The following is a 15,777-nucleotide window of genomic DNA, read 5'->3' as shown; positions in this document are numbered from 1 at the left end:
CTCCTGATTTGCAGGCGAGTTCTTTACCAACCAACTAAACTATCAGGGAAGCCCATTGACCTGATGTGCAGTAAAGCCAATCTCCTGACACTGGATTGTACTGAAGAAAAGAAAAGTGTTTACTGAAGGCCAAGCAAGGAGAAGAGGCAACTCATGTTCAGAAGACTCCCAGATGGCTTTTATGGAAGGAGTTTTGAAGGGAAGTTTAGGGGTGTGGATTGCAGGCTGCCTTATCAGCACAATGCTTTAATTGGTTGATGGTAAAGTAACAGGTGATGTATAGAAAGTCTCAGTGACCAGTTTTCTGGCTCCAACTGCTCTGGAGTCTAAGTGCTGGTGGTCAGCATGCAATAAGCTGCTTCCACCTGGAGGGGGTTTTAGTATCTGGGAAACAACTCAAGGATATGGCTCAGTATATTATTTATAGCCCTTGACGAGGAACAAAAGGTCCTTGGTTTTGTTTTATGAGTAAACTATTGTTATCTTGTCTTGCTTGACTGTTTTCTATTGTTTCTGCATTTTCTCACTTCTCTAATTAAATTTGTTCTTTGGAATTTGGAGAAGGCCTAGGACTGAACTAGGTTGGGAACCTAAGAGAGAGGTCTGTCTCTGGGAAGGTGCCACAGGGTCCTTGTCAGTTTCAATGATTAAGAGAGGGTTTTAGACGGTAGGTTAGATGATTCAAATTAATGACTATATATAGAAAAACACCAAAATCTTTACTAACACTTATTTTGCTATCTCAGTTCAGTTCAGTTCAGTCCCTCAGTTGTGTCCAACTCTTTGTGACCCCATGAATCGCAGTACACCAGGCCTCCCTGTCCATCACCAACTCCCGGAGTTCACCCAGACTCACGTCCATCGAGTCAGTGATGCCATCCAGCCAGCTCATCCTCTGTCGTTCCCGTTTCCTCCTGCCCCCAATCCCTCCCAGCATCAGAGTCTTTTCCAATGAGTAAACTCTTCACATGAGGTGGCCAAAGTACTGGAGTTTCAGCTTTAGCATCATTCCTTCCAAAGAAATCCCAGGGCTGATCTCCTTCAGAATGGACTGGTTGGATGTCCTTGCAGTCCAAGGGACTCTCAAGAGTCTTCTCCAGCACCACAGTTCAAAAGCACCAATTCTTTGGCACTCAGCTTTCTTCACAGTCCAACTCTCACATCCATACATGACCACTGGAAAAACCATTTTGCTATCTAGTTATATATAAAATATGTGTTAATTGTATGAATACATTTTACAACTTAAGGAGGAAGTCCAAGCTCTGTTTAAAACCCTTGATCTTGACCTGTGCAAATTAGAAAGGGAGAATAAGAAATATGGATGTGTGGAAATGAGCTACAGAAGGAGAAGGTGCTGGCACCCTACACCAGTACTCTTGCCTGGAAAGTCCCATGGACAGAGGAGCCTGGTAGGCTGCAGTCCATGGGGTCGCTAAGAGTCAGACACGACTGAATGACTTCACTTTCACTTTCATGCATTGGAGAAGGAAATGGCAACCTACTTCAGTGTTCTTGCCTGGAGAATCCCAGGGACGGGGGAGCCTGGTGGGTTGCCATCTATGGGGTCGTACAGAGTCGGACACGACTGAAGTGACAGCAGCAGCAGCAGAGCTACATAAGCTGCTTGGAGTGAAGGAATTATGAGATGACGGGAGTCACTTAGGGGTAGGCGTGATCTAAAATATGCTACCTGTGGATTGGAAATCCCTATGTATCAGGTTGATTTACTCTCCTGGTAAAGACTCTGATGCTGGGAAAGACTGAAGGCAAAAGAAGAAGGGGATGGCAGAGGAGGAGATGGTTAGAGTGTATCACCAACTCAACGGGCTCCTTAGAGCTGGTGTACTCCAAGTCCAGGCCTGTTATATTCCTCCCCTCAGCACCACTATCTGCCTTGGGGCTTCTTGGTTTCCAGGAACTGAATGGCCATCTGCCTTTGCCATTCCTGGCCCAAACTACCTCTGCTTATTCGATTGGAACTCATTACCAAATCCTCTCACTAGATCTTTTCTCATTGTTAGATACTTCACTGGCTCCCATTGTTCTATGTATTTATTAATTCTTGATATTCTTAGAATTTAACATCTTTACCAATCTAGTGGCTTTAAAAAATATCTCACTTTGGTTTGCATCTGTATTTCTATAATTATATAAGAGTTTAGATTTTTTTTAATGTAATGAGCATTCATGTTTGCTCATCTGTGACACTCTTTTCAGAAATTTGTTCTTTTTCTTTCCCCAGAATTTTTTCTGTCATGTTCTTAGTGATATTTTGAACTTAGTTAAATTTGGGATTTAAATGCTTTGTTGGTTGTGTGCTTTGCAAATATCTCTTCTTGGTTTGTGACTTGTTTTATCATATTCATAAAGATATACTTTCATAAGCAAAATTCTCAATTTGACTGAAATTTTTCTATTAGTTATAAATAGGACTTGGCAAGATGAAATCCTAATCAATGCAGCAGAATAAATAGCCTTTTGAGAAGCATTTCAAGGATAATGGCTTTGTGGTTCTGGGACAAACATACTATGGGTATTAATCTATTACTCTGGGAGGGAAACAAGAGTCTATGGATTAACATGTGTATATGTATACATTTATACACATGTACACACACACAGATGCATACATACATATGTATGACAGTCTCATCATTTTGAGAAACATCATGATGTGATTGTTTTTAATGGAGTAAAATTCTGAGATGTATGTACTCTGATCTGTAAAACACCTTCTCTGAAATAATGCAATATCCAGATTGATTCAGCTTTTTACTTTGTAAAGCCATAAACTTTTTGACTGCAAACATATCTAACATGGCCTAGCTGTTTTTGGTTATTAGGAGCAAAATTTTACCTTTATTGATGATAGCAAATGAACCTGCTTATGTTTTTATGCCTAGTAAAATTTAAAATTATTGATTTTTAAAAAAATGCTCAGCTGAGCTTCCTCAGGTCAAATCAAAAAGATTTTTGAGGGAAAATTCTGAGTTTCTTTTACTTGTTTCTCTGCCTACAATTTCTCTGAAACAGCCAACTTGTCAGATCACCTTTCTATTCAGCAAATCATTTCCTTAAAATGAAAAAACAAAACTCTCTTTCCAGAGGCACATAGTGTTAGTCACTCAGTCATATCCAACCCTTTGCGGCCCCATGGACTGTAGCCCGCCAGGTTCCTCTGTCCATGGGGTTTGGATTCTCTAGGCAAGAGTACTGGAGTGGGTTGCATTCCCTTCTCCAGAGAATCTGCCCGACCCAGGATCAAACCTGGATCTCCTGCACTGAAGGTAGATTCTTTACCATCTGAGTCACCAGGGAGACCTAATTTTATTTTAAGTCCATCCATCATGTGTTAAACATGAATTGAATTACTCTGGACCCCTTTCTGCCTGTGGGAGACTCCTGTGATCAAGGGGTGAATCCAGATCTCTGAATGTGAACTTGTCCTACTGCTCATGCAGTGCCCTGGTCCTCAGCTGTGTCAGACTCAACTCTCCTTTTTTTGTGGCCCATATTGTTGTAAAATTCATCTATTCTCCCAATACGAAAGTCACAGATAATGTAACCCATCTATTTACTTAACTCCTAAACACTCAATATAATATCTTTACAGCAATATAAAAGAGAAATAAAGTAATTTAAAATAAAATATTACATATACTTCCTTCTTGGAAGAAAGGCTATGACAAACCTAGACAGCATATTAAAAAGAAGAGAAATTACTTTGCCAACAAAGGTTCATCAAGTCAAAGCTATGGTTTTTCCAGGTTTTTCCAGTAGTCATGTATGAATGTGAGAGTTGAACCATAAAGAAGGCTGAGCACCAAACAATTGATGCTTGTAAACTGTGGTATTGGAGAAGACTCTTGAGAGTCCCTTGGACTTCAAGGAGATCCAACCAGTCCATCCTAAAGGAAATCAGTCCTGAATATTTGTTGGAAGGACTGATGTTGAAGCTGAAACTCCAATACTTCGGCCACCTGATGCGAAGAGCTGACTCATTTGAAAGACCCTGATGCTGGGAAAGATTGAAGGCAGGAGAAGGAGATGACAGAGGGCCAGATAGTTGGATGGCATCACTGACTCAGTGGACGTGAGTTTGAGCAAACTCTGGGAGATAGTGAAGGACAGGCAAGCCTGGCAAGCTGCAGTCCATAGGGTCATAAAGAGTCAGACACAACTGAGCAACTGAACAACAACAATTTCAATATTTAAAAACTCTAATGAAAGATATAGTGCAGACCTAACTATGGGAACATAACATATACAACCTGCCATGAATGCCTATGTCTGAGATGCTCAAGGCTTTTTAGAGAATCTATAAATAACTGAAATTGTCTTCTTTTGTATATCCTGGTTATCCTATTCAAAATACTTCCATGTAAGTTTCCAGCTGATAGGCTTAGCTAAAAATTCATACACATTATTCACTATTCCCAGACCATAGCCTTCTTTCCTTCTCTTGTAAATTTGACTTTTGCCTTTATTACTTTATTCAGCCTACAAGCTTACTGTTTCATATTTGAGAAACCAGTTTTTAGTGGACAAAATAATGATGTGAACATCTCTGAATTATTTGTTGACACTATAAACATGTCGAAGAACATGTCCTTCGACACGTTCTACTTATAGTGAATAGATTTTTATTTTTATATTTTAAAAAAATGTATTGGAGAATAGTTCATTTACAATGTTTTATTTTCCATATGATTTTTAAAAATTGGAATATAATTGCTTTACAATGTTGTGTTAGTTTCTGCTGTACAATGAAGTGAATCAACTGTATGTATACATATATCCCCTGCATCTTTGATCTTCCTCCCCGTCTACTTCCCACTCCCACCCCTCTAGGTCTTCACAGAGCACTGAGCTGAGCTCCCTGTGCTTTATAGCAGGTTCCCACTAGCTAATCTGTTTTACACATGGTAGTATATATATGTGAAACCTAATCTCCCAATTCATCACACCCTTCCTTTCCCCTACTGTGTTCCTGTTCCTGCCCTGGAACTAGGTTCTTCTGTACCATTTTTCTAGATTCCACATATGCATTAACATATGATACCTGCTTTTCTCTTTCTGACTTACTTCACTCTGTATGACACAGATTTTAAGACTTTTAAAAATCTTTTCCTTCCATATGACAATTTAAATCAATGAAATGTAAGGGTATTTCTATGTATATGTACAATTTCTATAAATGCAGCAGCTGAAAATAAAGGATGACTCAGGTACAGCATATTAGTATTGAAAATGAAACATACTGCTTGGCCAGGAGGGCCATGATATTTGGAAAAGATGAACAAGCCTGGGGGAAGGTATAAACTAATTCCCATTATTTACATGGTGTAAAATTCAGTTTATAAGAAAACCATGAAAAAGTACTTTGTGTTTACATAAAAGACACAATATTTATCAGGGTTATCACCCATTCTATATCACTAGCCAGTAGAACATTTGAAATGCAGGGTGTAGAATAGTCCTTTATTAGGCTTGACTGTTCTGCACATTGAATACCATCTAGGGTCTCTACCCACTAAAGCTGGTGGTGCTCCACAATCATTGTCACAACTAAAAACAGATCTGCTGCTGCTGCTGCTAAGTCACTTCAGTTGTGTCCGACTCTGTATGACCCCATGGACTGCAGCCTACCAGGCTTCTCCGTCCATGGGATTCTCCAGGCAAGAACACTGGAGTGGACTGTCATTTCCTTCTCCAATGCATGAAAGTGGAAAGTGAAAGTGAAGTTGCTCAGTCCTGTCTGATTCTTAGCGACCCCATGGACTGCAGCCCACCAGGCTCTTCCATCCATGGGATTTTCCGGGCAACAGTACTGGAGTGAGGTGCCATTGCCTTCTTCCAAAAACAGATCTAGAAACTTCCAAAACATTCTCTATGCGTGACATGGCTCCCACTGAGAATTGCTGTGCTGTACATTAGGTCTTACCCTGTACTTAGCATCCTACGGATCAATAGCTTCAGTGGAACGCTTCTTGGTCCCTTTGCCACCACTGACTTGCCACTGAGGGCCTCAGATATCCTGGTCTCAGCAGTCCTTGGTGGTAATTCCCTGAGGCTGTCCTATATGGCCTCCTCCCAGTTAGAAGCTGTGTAGAACCTGCTCCCCAAGGAGCTGTCCAGCATCAGAACCACTGAAATGCAAGTCTGTTGAGAGCAACTTTTCTAAGAATCCTTTCTGTATTGTTTATGATTGCATAAAGAAACAAATCCATGGAACCATACAGAGCATCACATTCCTGAATCCCCAGGGCTTCCTTTGCTGAATTCTTAAGTGGGGCAGAAGTCTATTAATATTCCATCATTTCCAGCATCTTCTCTGTTTTGCCAGGGAGACTCCTTGTGCTGTCCTGAGATCATCTAAACTCAGATCTGTAGACACACCATTAATGTGTGTTTTCTTTTGAAGTCTTCCTTCAACAAAGTCATGTTTTGTGGTGCTTGAAGCTTGTACAGTTTGGGGGGGTCTTCTTTAAGAAAAAGAAAGTAAAATTATGCAAGCAAAGTAAATATGTAGAGTGAAAAGAGAAATAGCAAGAAAGTATACATATTGAAGAGAGCAGCAAATGCTACAAATCATAAAATCCAGAAAAATAGAACACTATTTTTTATTAGTAAATAACACACCTCTATAATATCTTTAACCTATATTTTGGTTGTATGATCTCTGACAGCAATTCTGCAATATCATTTTCTATAGAAAAAAGAGAAACATGATTAAGTCTTTTCTTTACCAGGGTTGTTAAAATATTACATTTGATTAATGACATCCTGGCAAAGTATTTTTTGTCTCTAAAACTCTTTATTGGTGTTGTCATGTAATATCTTGAAATTATTAATTTATAAAAAAATCTTTCTCATTTGAAGTGTAAGAATTCAAGGCATTACAAATTTTTATTTTCCATGAATATTCTTAAATTTTGTTTCATCTGACAGCTCTTATTAGGCAATTGTCATTGGTGTCCTCATAGTATTAGCATAGTATGAATTCTATATTTATGAATGTCAGTATTTCATATTAAATCAATAAGAATTTAATAAGAATCTGTAGAAATATTATCAAGTGAGGCCATTTCAGGCCAAGAAAAGAGTATGTACAAGAAGATGTATATGGATAGGATGTAGGGAATTGTAGCATATTTATCAACATTCAGAAAACAAAGATCATGGCATCTGGTCCCATCACTTCATGGGAAATAGATGGGGAAACAGTGGAAACAGCGTCAGACTTAATTTTTTGGGGCTCCAAAATCACTGCAGATGGTGACTGCAGCCATGAAATTAAAAGACGCTTACTCCTTGGAAGGAAAGTTATGACCAACCTAGATAGCATATTCAAAAGCAGAGACATTCTTTTGTCAACAAAGGTCCATCTAGTCAAAGCTATGGTTTTTCCTGTGGTCATGTATGGATGTGAGAGTTGGACTGTGAAGAAGGCTGAGCGCCGAAGAATTGATGCTTTTGAACTGTGGTGTTGGAGAAGACTCTTGAGAGTCCCTTGGACTGCAAGGAGATTCAACAAGTCCATTCTGAAGGAGACCAGCCCTGGGATTTCTTTGGAAGGAATGATGCTAAAGCTGAAACTCCAGTCCTTTGGCCACCTCATGTGAAGAGTTTACTCATTGGAAAAGACTCTGATGCTGGGAGGGATTGAGGGCAGGAGGAGAAGGGGACGACAGAGGATGAGATGGCTGGATGGCATCACTGACTCGATGGACGTGAGTCTGGGTGAACTCCGGGAGTTGGTGATGGACAGGGAGGCCTGGCGTGCTGCGATTCATGGGGTCGCAAAGAGTCGGACATGACTGAGCGGCTGACCTGAACTAACTATTGAGGGAGGTGACTGTAAACCATACAAAAGTGAAAGTTTTAGTTACTCAATTGTGTCTGACTCTGTGACCTGATGGACTGTAGCCTGCCAGGCTCCTCTGTCCATGGAATTCTCCAGGCAAGAATATTGGAGTGGGTAGCCATTCCCTTTTCCAAGGGATTTCCTGACCCAGGGATTGAACCCGAGTCTCCTGCACTACAGGTAGATTTTTTACCCTCTTATCCAACCAGGGAAGCCCAAATTAATGTATCTAAAATATAACTCACTTTAGCTCCAAAAGGTACTAGTAGCTATGTCAGTGTCACCAGACACAGGGGAAAATATAATGAAGGAGTAGATAGAAGAATATAACAATTGTTACACATTTTACAAAATACATGACTATGTGCAGGTAGTTAACTTTTCCCAGGATCTTAGAAGGGGCCTACTGCAAATGAGGGGCCCTGCAGCTTAAGCATCTTTAACTTAAGGTTGAACCTGCCTCCCTCAAAGGACACAGAAACACATCTGCAAATTGAATCCCAACAACAGCAAAGGTACCCCAGAGCTCCCCCAAATGATGCAAAGGAGCACTACTTACAACCCTAGGCTACCTATAAATACTGACACTCTCCTTGCACAGTGCCAGGCTGCCCCAGAAAGCCACAGATAGACTGTCCCTGATGGGCGTGCCAACCGGATGTCAAGGATGATTAGTGAGAAAGGAAGGAAGCCCTCTTCCCCCCACTGACTTTGGGGGCACGCAGAGCAGAGTGTGACAGAGGTCTAGAAAGCAGCTGCCACATGGACTGGAGGGTGGATATCCCTGCAGAATCAGAATTATCTCTTTCACTTTGAAAGGTTGTCCACCTGTGCATTTACGTACTTGGTCTTTCTCACAGGTTTCCAATTTTTCCTGCATGTAGATTTGTTTCACTGGAAGGCTGGTTTCAAACAGATTAAGGCTTGTTCTTCAGTTTTTATTTTACTCATCAGTTTTATTAAAGCTACTGCACCACAATCCAAATGATGAATATGATCCTTGTCTCTATTTTCTGTTTGTTGGTTTGTCTATAACTTCCTGAACATATAACTCTGTAGGCTGCACTTGGGCCTAAAGTATTGGATAGAAAGCAAATTTCCAAGGGAAATGGGTAGCAGAAGGGAAGGGTCAAACTTACTAGTTTTATCTACTTTGGGCAAATCAGCCTATCTGAGCCTCAGCTTCTTTTACTAAGCATTGAGAATAAGATCTTTCTGACTCTACAAAACAGGTATGAAGATTAAATAAAGTCGTATATATAATGGTGCTTTTCAAAGTGGAGCTGCTGATGGTTATTTCACCCTCTTTTTTCAGTATCTTCCTGATTTTTCACTAAGTGGAAAAGTCTATAGTGTGTCACTATTGGGCACCCAAAGAAACAGTGTCCAAATAGGAGTCTGTTTGGACAGACTAATGACTGTCTCCACTATGTTGATTATGGTGTTCCATTTTTAAAAATTGGTTTTGACTAAGGAAAAAATAATTTGGAAAATATGATAGCAAATCAAATAACCAGGGATAAATGTAGGAAGACTGTTACACAGTGTCATGAGGCACCAAAGGCCACAGTGTGTTTGCCTGAGGTGCTGCTGCTCAGTCATTTCCATCGTGTCCAACTCTTTGTGACCCTGTGGACTGCAGCCCACCAGCCCCCTCTGTCCAAGAGATTCTCCAGCCAAGAATACTGGAGTGGGTTGCCATTTCCTACTTCAGGGGAATTTTCCGACCCAGGGATTGTACCCACATCTCATGTGTCTTCTGCTTTGCAGGCAGATTCTTTACCACTGAGCCACAAGGGCAGTCCTTCCCTGAGGTGAGTGGAACATTAAAGAAATTGCAGTAGATATTTATTTAGTGTGTGTTACCTTCAGGGCACTTCTCTGGGTACTTCAAATACATTATTGAACAAGAAAGTCCAACGTCCCCTGTTCCTGTAGGGCTGATATTCTGATGATTCAGAATAACTGAGAAAGGTTGTGGCAGACTTGTGTAGTATTTTGGAAATTTCAACAAAATATTTGGGAGGAAAATAAGGAATATTTACATATTTGGCTTAGTCATTGAATTGCAGTTCTAGAATTTCTTTGTAAAACAGATGTAATTTGGGGCAGTCTTCTTGAGATGACATATCAGTTGACTATTGAACTGAAATCTGCATAGAAATAAGGAGACTGTTTTAACTTAGATTTCATGTTTTATTTCAATGCCTTTTGGGAAAAGATTATGGAAAATGGATTCTAAAGTCCCTCCCCCTATTCCAAACTACATCTCGTGTCTACTATCAGGCTCATTACTTTAAGTCAAAGTGAGTTCATTAAGTTACTAAATCACTGATACATTTCACTCATCTACTCATTAACTCATTTATTCATTCAAAAACTGACTCTACAATATTCCAGTTATTGTGCTAGATAGTAATGATCTAACATGATATGAAAATAGGACTAAATGTTTGCCTTTGGAAGATTTACTGCTAATAATTACACTTTTGAGTTCTATGTGACCCCTATCTTAATGTGACGGTCATCAGTAGAGGGAAACATTCTGTCTCACGTCTCGGTGAATAAATAGAAATCATTTTAGATGCTATTAGAAAGAACCATTTCTCTATATAAATGATTCATTTCTACCTGAACTGTTTAAATTGTACCTTCTGTACTGCTCAGGGAATTAAGTTAGACTTGAAGAATATATTCAAATATTAAAATGAGTACAGTTTTACCTATCCCAAAACGAACTTACAAAAAATCCCAGCATGTTACCCATTTATGATTAAGATCTCTACAGATAGAAAACGATAGAATAATGACTTACTGGATGTCTCATAAAATTTATGCTGTGAATAGAAGGTTGGCAAATTTTGGTGTTTAGATATTACTGTTACATAAAGGAAGAAAATAAGGAGGAAAATATCTAAGTACTCATTAGAGAGCCACATTAATATGTATCTTACAGCAGAAGGCTGGTCCTAAATGGAGGGAGATAGTGCACCTGGAATAAGGTTCAGTCACTCAGATCTCTTTTCATTGAAAATTTGGCAGCTGAAACATTTTTTTTTTACCCCCTATTGATTTTCATGTTTATCAATTTTATTATTTTCTCTGTGGAGATGCTTCTAAAATCTTTTGAATGAGAGGAACTTACTTATCAACATCAACATTTTTTTTTTATATCCCCACACTGTCTTTCTGTCGTTTCAAATTTTAGAATCATTTAATAATAAAAATGTAGCAATCAATAAATATTATGTTTTCAGGAATTCTCTTAAATAAATTTGTTGTATTTTAAGTGTCAGCATATATTTGAAAAGTACATTTATGTACCAGAAATATTTTTCCATTCTACTAATAATGTTTTCTTTGCATCTGGATTTGAAGAACCTTGGTTACTTCACAGAGGTCCCCAGGGGCTCGTGGTTCTTAGGATAGGAAATAACTCAGTGATTCCCATTGAAATATTATAGAACAACAGCCATACAGACCTCAGATGACTAAGAATATAATTACTGATCTTCTGTGTTCCAATTTATAGAACATTGTTCTATCTATTCAATGGGCATGCTGACCATTTGTTCAGATTCTGTACTGGCATTCACTTCCTGCCATGGTCCCTGGGGCTTCTTAGATCTCAGAGTTCCAGAGGTTATGTGATTTCAGAACTAGGACTTAAATAATAGCTACAGATCTACTCTACGGCAATCACACAGTTCTGCCACTTCCATGACTTGACAAGAAAATCCTGGGATTTTCCTGAATACACTCTGTAAACCAGTTTCTCATCTCTGGCAAGTTGTAGGCTAAATACATAAACTTCAAAATTTCAAATGATGCCAGGATGCTGGTAAATAAAATATTCAGTTAGGGCATCAGGCAGAAAAATAGATTAAGGAACTGCTATTGTATCCCATTATAAAAGACTATAGTCATTTGAAAGACCTCTATTTATTTTATGTCATATGAAGTTTAATACGTCAGTGGACCCCTGAGAAAATGCACAGAGAGGTAAAGTCTAAGTGGATCACAGAGAGTCAGTGGAATAATCAACAAATGTAAAAGTGTTTTCTAACCCTCAAATGCTAGTTGCTGATCCCACATAGAGACAACTTCCTCTCAACTATACTCTGGGTGTCCTCTGCCCTTGCCAAGGGTCATTTAATTAGAAGAATTTTGTTTAGTTGTTCTATTGCTGAGACTCCTTTCTGTCTTACTGATCATGAAATTGCTCAGCTGAGCTAAAAAGACAAAGTGACAATAATTGGAAACAAAATGTCTTTGTTTCCTCTTCTCTGAGCAGCAGACTGCATCTTACAAGCACCAGGTTGGTGGAGGTGGCTTTTTTATGTAGCTTGCTGACAGAGGCATTCCAGCATATTTATAACAGCTGAACACTGTGTGCCCTGAAGAGTGAACTTAATTCTGAGACTGCCAGGTAGTCTTCTGTGAATGACAGTGATTTGTCCCTTGTGGTATTTTTTCTTCTTTACTGACTATTCATAAAGCAGCATTTGACAGCCTAATTTTATATAGTTAATAACACTTAGGAGCAATGTAATTTTGGATTGTCCATTAGACTTCTCCATGTTAAACTATTTTATAATAAATAGTTTTTCTCTACCTCGCTATTTTCTGGCTTACCAAGATTTGATTACAATGTTTATTCTTCTTATTAAATAATCTTTCAGCAAGCTAAGGATCAAAAAGATGATCCTTGATCTTGTTTGGCATTAAATAAAACATAAATCTGGGTGTATTATAGGAAAATTCTTACATAATTTGATGGTTGCATCAAAGGAATAATTTATTACATATTTATTCAACAAATATTTTAGTGCCTTCTATGCACTGATACTCTATTAGGAATTGGGTATACAAAGATGAATACTTGAAATATACTCTGAGTACTAGAAGAGCTCACAGTTAAGAAATGGGAAAAACACTTTTCTTCATGTATTACCATGACATAGGTACCAACGCAATCCCTATTTTACAGATAAGAAAACCAAGGCTAAGAGAAGCTAAATGAGTTGCCAAAAGTCACACTGGCTTCAGTCACAGGTGGATCAGTCACAGATGGATCTAGGATTCAGTCCTAGACAGTTTGATGCTAGTGCCTAGGCTCTTAAGCACAACAGTGTAGTCCTCTCATAGCTGTGTCTGGGGACACATTGCATGTATCTCCATCTTTATTCTGTTTTTGCACATAGTTCATTCATATTCTTCCAATCAGTTATGCCTCTCTGTTGTATTTCTATTCACTGTCCCTAGATGATATCTACACTCAAAGGAAGTGAGAACAGAAAGGAGGGAGAGAAAATTGTTTGCTGTTCTTTGTACCCCAAACTGATAAAATGTTTCCTTAGGCTGAAGCTATGCCCAGGGACCACAGGTCATCTTTTCATGATTTCTAGCCCTCAGCTATATTTTACTTTTATGTGCTATTGGACTCCCATAGGCACCCTTTAAGGAATTTGTTTCCATTACAGGATGTGGTCTCTGCAAACTTTTCTATTCAAAGGTCAAACTTCCATGCTCAACAAATAACTTTACTTTGTCATCCTGATTTCTTTCTGAATCTCATTTCTGTTTCATTTTCTCAGTTGTTTTTGTTTGTTTGTTTTAAAAATTATATCCTCCCTTCAATTGACTTAGCCAGTGCCTTGATCATTATCTATATAGTCAAAGCTATGGTTTTTCGAGAAATCACGTGTTGATGTGAGAGGTGGACCATAAAGAAGGCTGAGTTTCAAAGAATAGATGCTTTTGAACTGTGATGCTGGAGAATACTCTTGAGAACCCCTTGGACAGCTAGGAGATCAAAACAGTCAATCATAAAGGAAATCAACCCTGGATATTCACTGGAAGGACTGATATTGAAACTCTAATACTTTGGCCACCTGATAAGAAGAGCCAACTCATTGGAAAAGGCCCTGATGCTGGGAAAGACTGAGAGCAAGAGGAGAAGGGGGAAACAGAGGATGAGATGATTGGATGGCACCATCAACTCAATAGATAGGAGTTTGAGCAAACTCAAGGAGATGGTGAAGGACAGGGAAGCCTGGTGTGCTACAGTTAATGGGGTTGCAAAGAGTTGGACGTGATTTAGTGACTGAACAACGACAATGATCTTCATGAGGGAGAAGTATCATCCTCACTGAAATTCCCTTTCCCAGACTTGATTCATCCAGAGATGGGTGGCTGCATCAAGAATGGTACACAGCATGGTCAGAATAGAGGACTCTGGTTTACTTTAGATTGGTGGGATGTTGCTATTTTAAGGATAGTTCCTCCAGAACATCCAGGAAAATAGAATTGACTTCTGTTCCTTGCAGTTTTAAAGTTGGAAGAGAAACATTTTCTATGGCAACAGGACTGGTTCATTCCACAGCGGGGCATGCTGCTTGAGCTGTTAGAAGCAGCCTTGCCCTGTCATTGTCTCTGTGTTGTCTACAATGATATTCACCATTCCAAACCAAAGTGCCCTATCATTAAGCTACAGAACTCAAGGAGATTTTCATTCTACAATCTCTTTAATGTAAATAGAGAAATTATTTTTTGTTCTTTCGTGAGTTTCAGGTGTAGATCTTGGAGAAATCTGGTCCAACTCTCATATCCCTTGGCAGTCAGCATATATCTTTCATTCATGAAACCACTGGAGTTGTTCCAGATGGAACATACTCTGAGACAAGGTTTTGTAACATCACCTTTGGTACTTTTAAATTCTAGGGTCTCCAAACACCTTTAAAAGAGTATCACAGTTATGATTTTCCTCTTTTGTATCACTCTAGTAAAAGACAATGATACCAATGCTAGAAATAAATTCATGAATTAAGCATTTACCATGTGGCAGGCATCATGCCAAGTATTTTGCATAAGTTATGTAATCATCCAGGAGAAAGAGTCTAATCCCCATTTATCAGCTGAGAACATTAGGGCATGAAAAGGATAAATAACTTGCCCAAAGTCCTAGAACACAGACAATCTGATTCTAAAACCAACATTCTCATCTTCTGTATACTTTAGTATTTTAAAGAATTTCCTACTTCTGATGCTGTTTTTCTAAACATATTTTACTGCCACTCAATTTCTCTGGTTGGAATGGTTTTTAAATTGCACTCACAAAGCTATTTTTCTCTTCCATTCAGTATTTATAGTGGTGATTTTGATAGCTGAAAATAGTACCCTATAAGTAATGATGTAAGACTTCAGGCAAATCACTTAACCTCTCTGAACTTCAGTTTCCTCATTTGAAAGATGATGAAATAATAATACTTGTCTCACAGGATTGTTCAAAGATCAAATGCAATAATACCAGCAAAGTACTCTCAATGAATAAATGTTAGCTCAATTTCCTTCCTTTCCCATTATTTTCCTTACAAGTCCTAGGATAAGGAAATGTGGTTAGACTCATGGCAAATTTGAATATAAAGATTCCTGACTGATTAAATAATGTATTTCTTATCTAATTCCCAAAAGAATTTGAAGAAGCTCAATGAACATGAAAGTAAAGTAGTTATTATAAACCTGTTACATTTCCCTCATTTCATCCTACCTGTTAACACTATTCTCCCCATTCAATTTCACTCATTCATTTCGGTGAATGAATCATTTATTCATAAATAAATCAGTCATTTATTCCTGAAAGAAATATTGATTGCATACCTACTGTTTGCCAGACATTAACTTGCAAGCTCATCTACTCTACATATAAATCTCTTCTATTGTTCACTTGTTCTTTTTTCCTCCCTTCCTCCTTATAGTAGTCAGCTGTTCTTTTTAACCTTTCATTTGCTTATCAACCATCTATAGCCCAACTTCTCATTTTTTTGTTACTGTCTCCAAATGAGCCTACGGAAGTGCTTTCCTTTTTTCTCTTTGTTGCCTCTTTTGAATTTTATAATATTGACCTC

General features: G+C 38.6%; 1 long non-coding RNA gene across 2 annotated transcripts in view; it reads left to right on the top strand.

Moving 5' to 3' along the window:
• LOC147377914 (uncharacterized) overlaps positions 1–15,777 on the top strand; it is a 174,468-nt gene that overhangs the window by 55,635 nt on the left and 103,056 nt on the right. Inside the window, exon 3 of one of the 2 annotated variants that reach the window (XR_015142486.1) lies at positions 15–1,422. The exons of the other annotated variant lie outside the window; for it this stretch is intronic. This is a non-coding gene — a long non-coding RNA (uncharacterized LOC147377914). Of the gene's footprint in view, positions 1–14; positions 1,423–15,777 lie in introns of those variants that run through there. 2 annotated transcript variants of the gene reach the window in all.

Source organism: Bos grunniens, chromosome 2, assembly GCF_055505025.1.
Source record: "Bos grunniens cultivar Pamir isolate PY7600 chromosome 2, Bosgru_T2T1.0, whole genome shotgun sequence".
Classification (NCBI taxonomy): Eukaryota; Metazoa; Chordata; class Mammalia; order Artiodactyla; family Bovidae; genus Bos; species Bos grunniens.
Note: the sequence above shows the minus strand (reverse complement) of the source record. Positions and strands in the feature narration are given on the sequence as shown.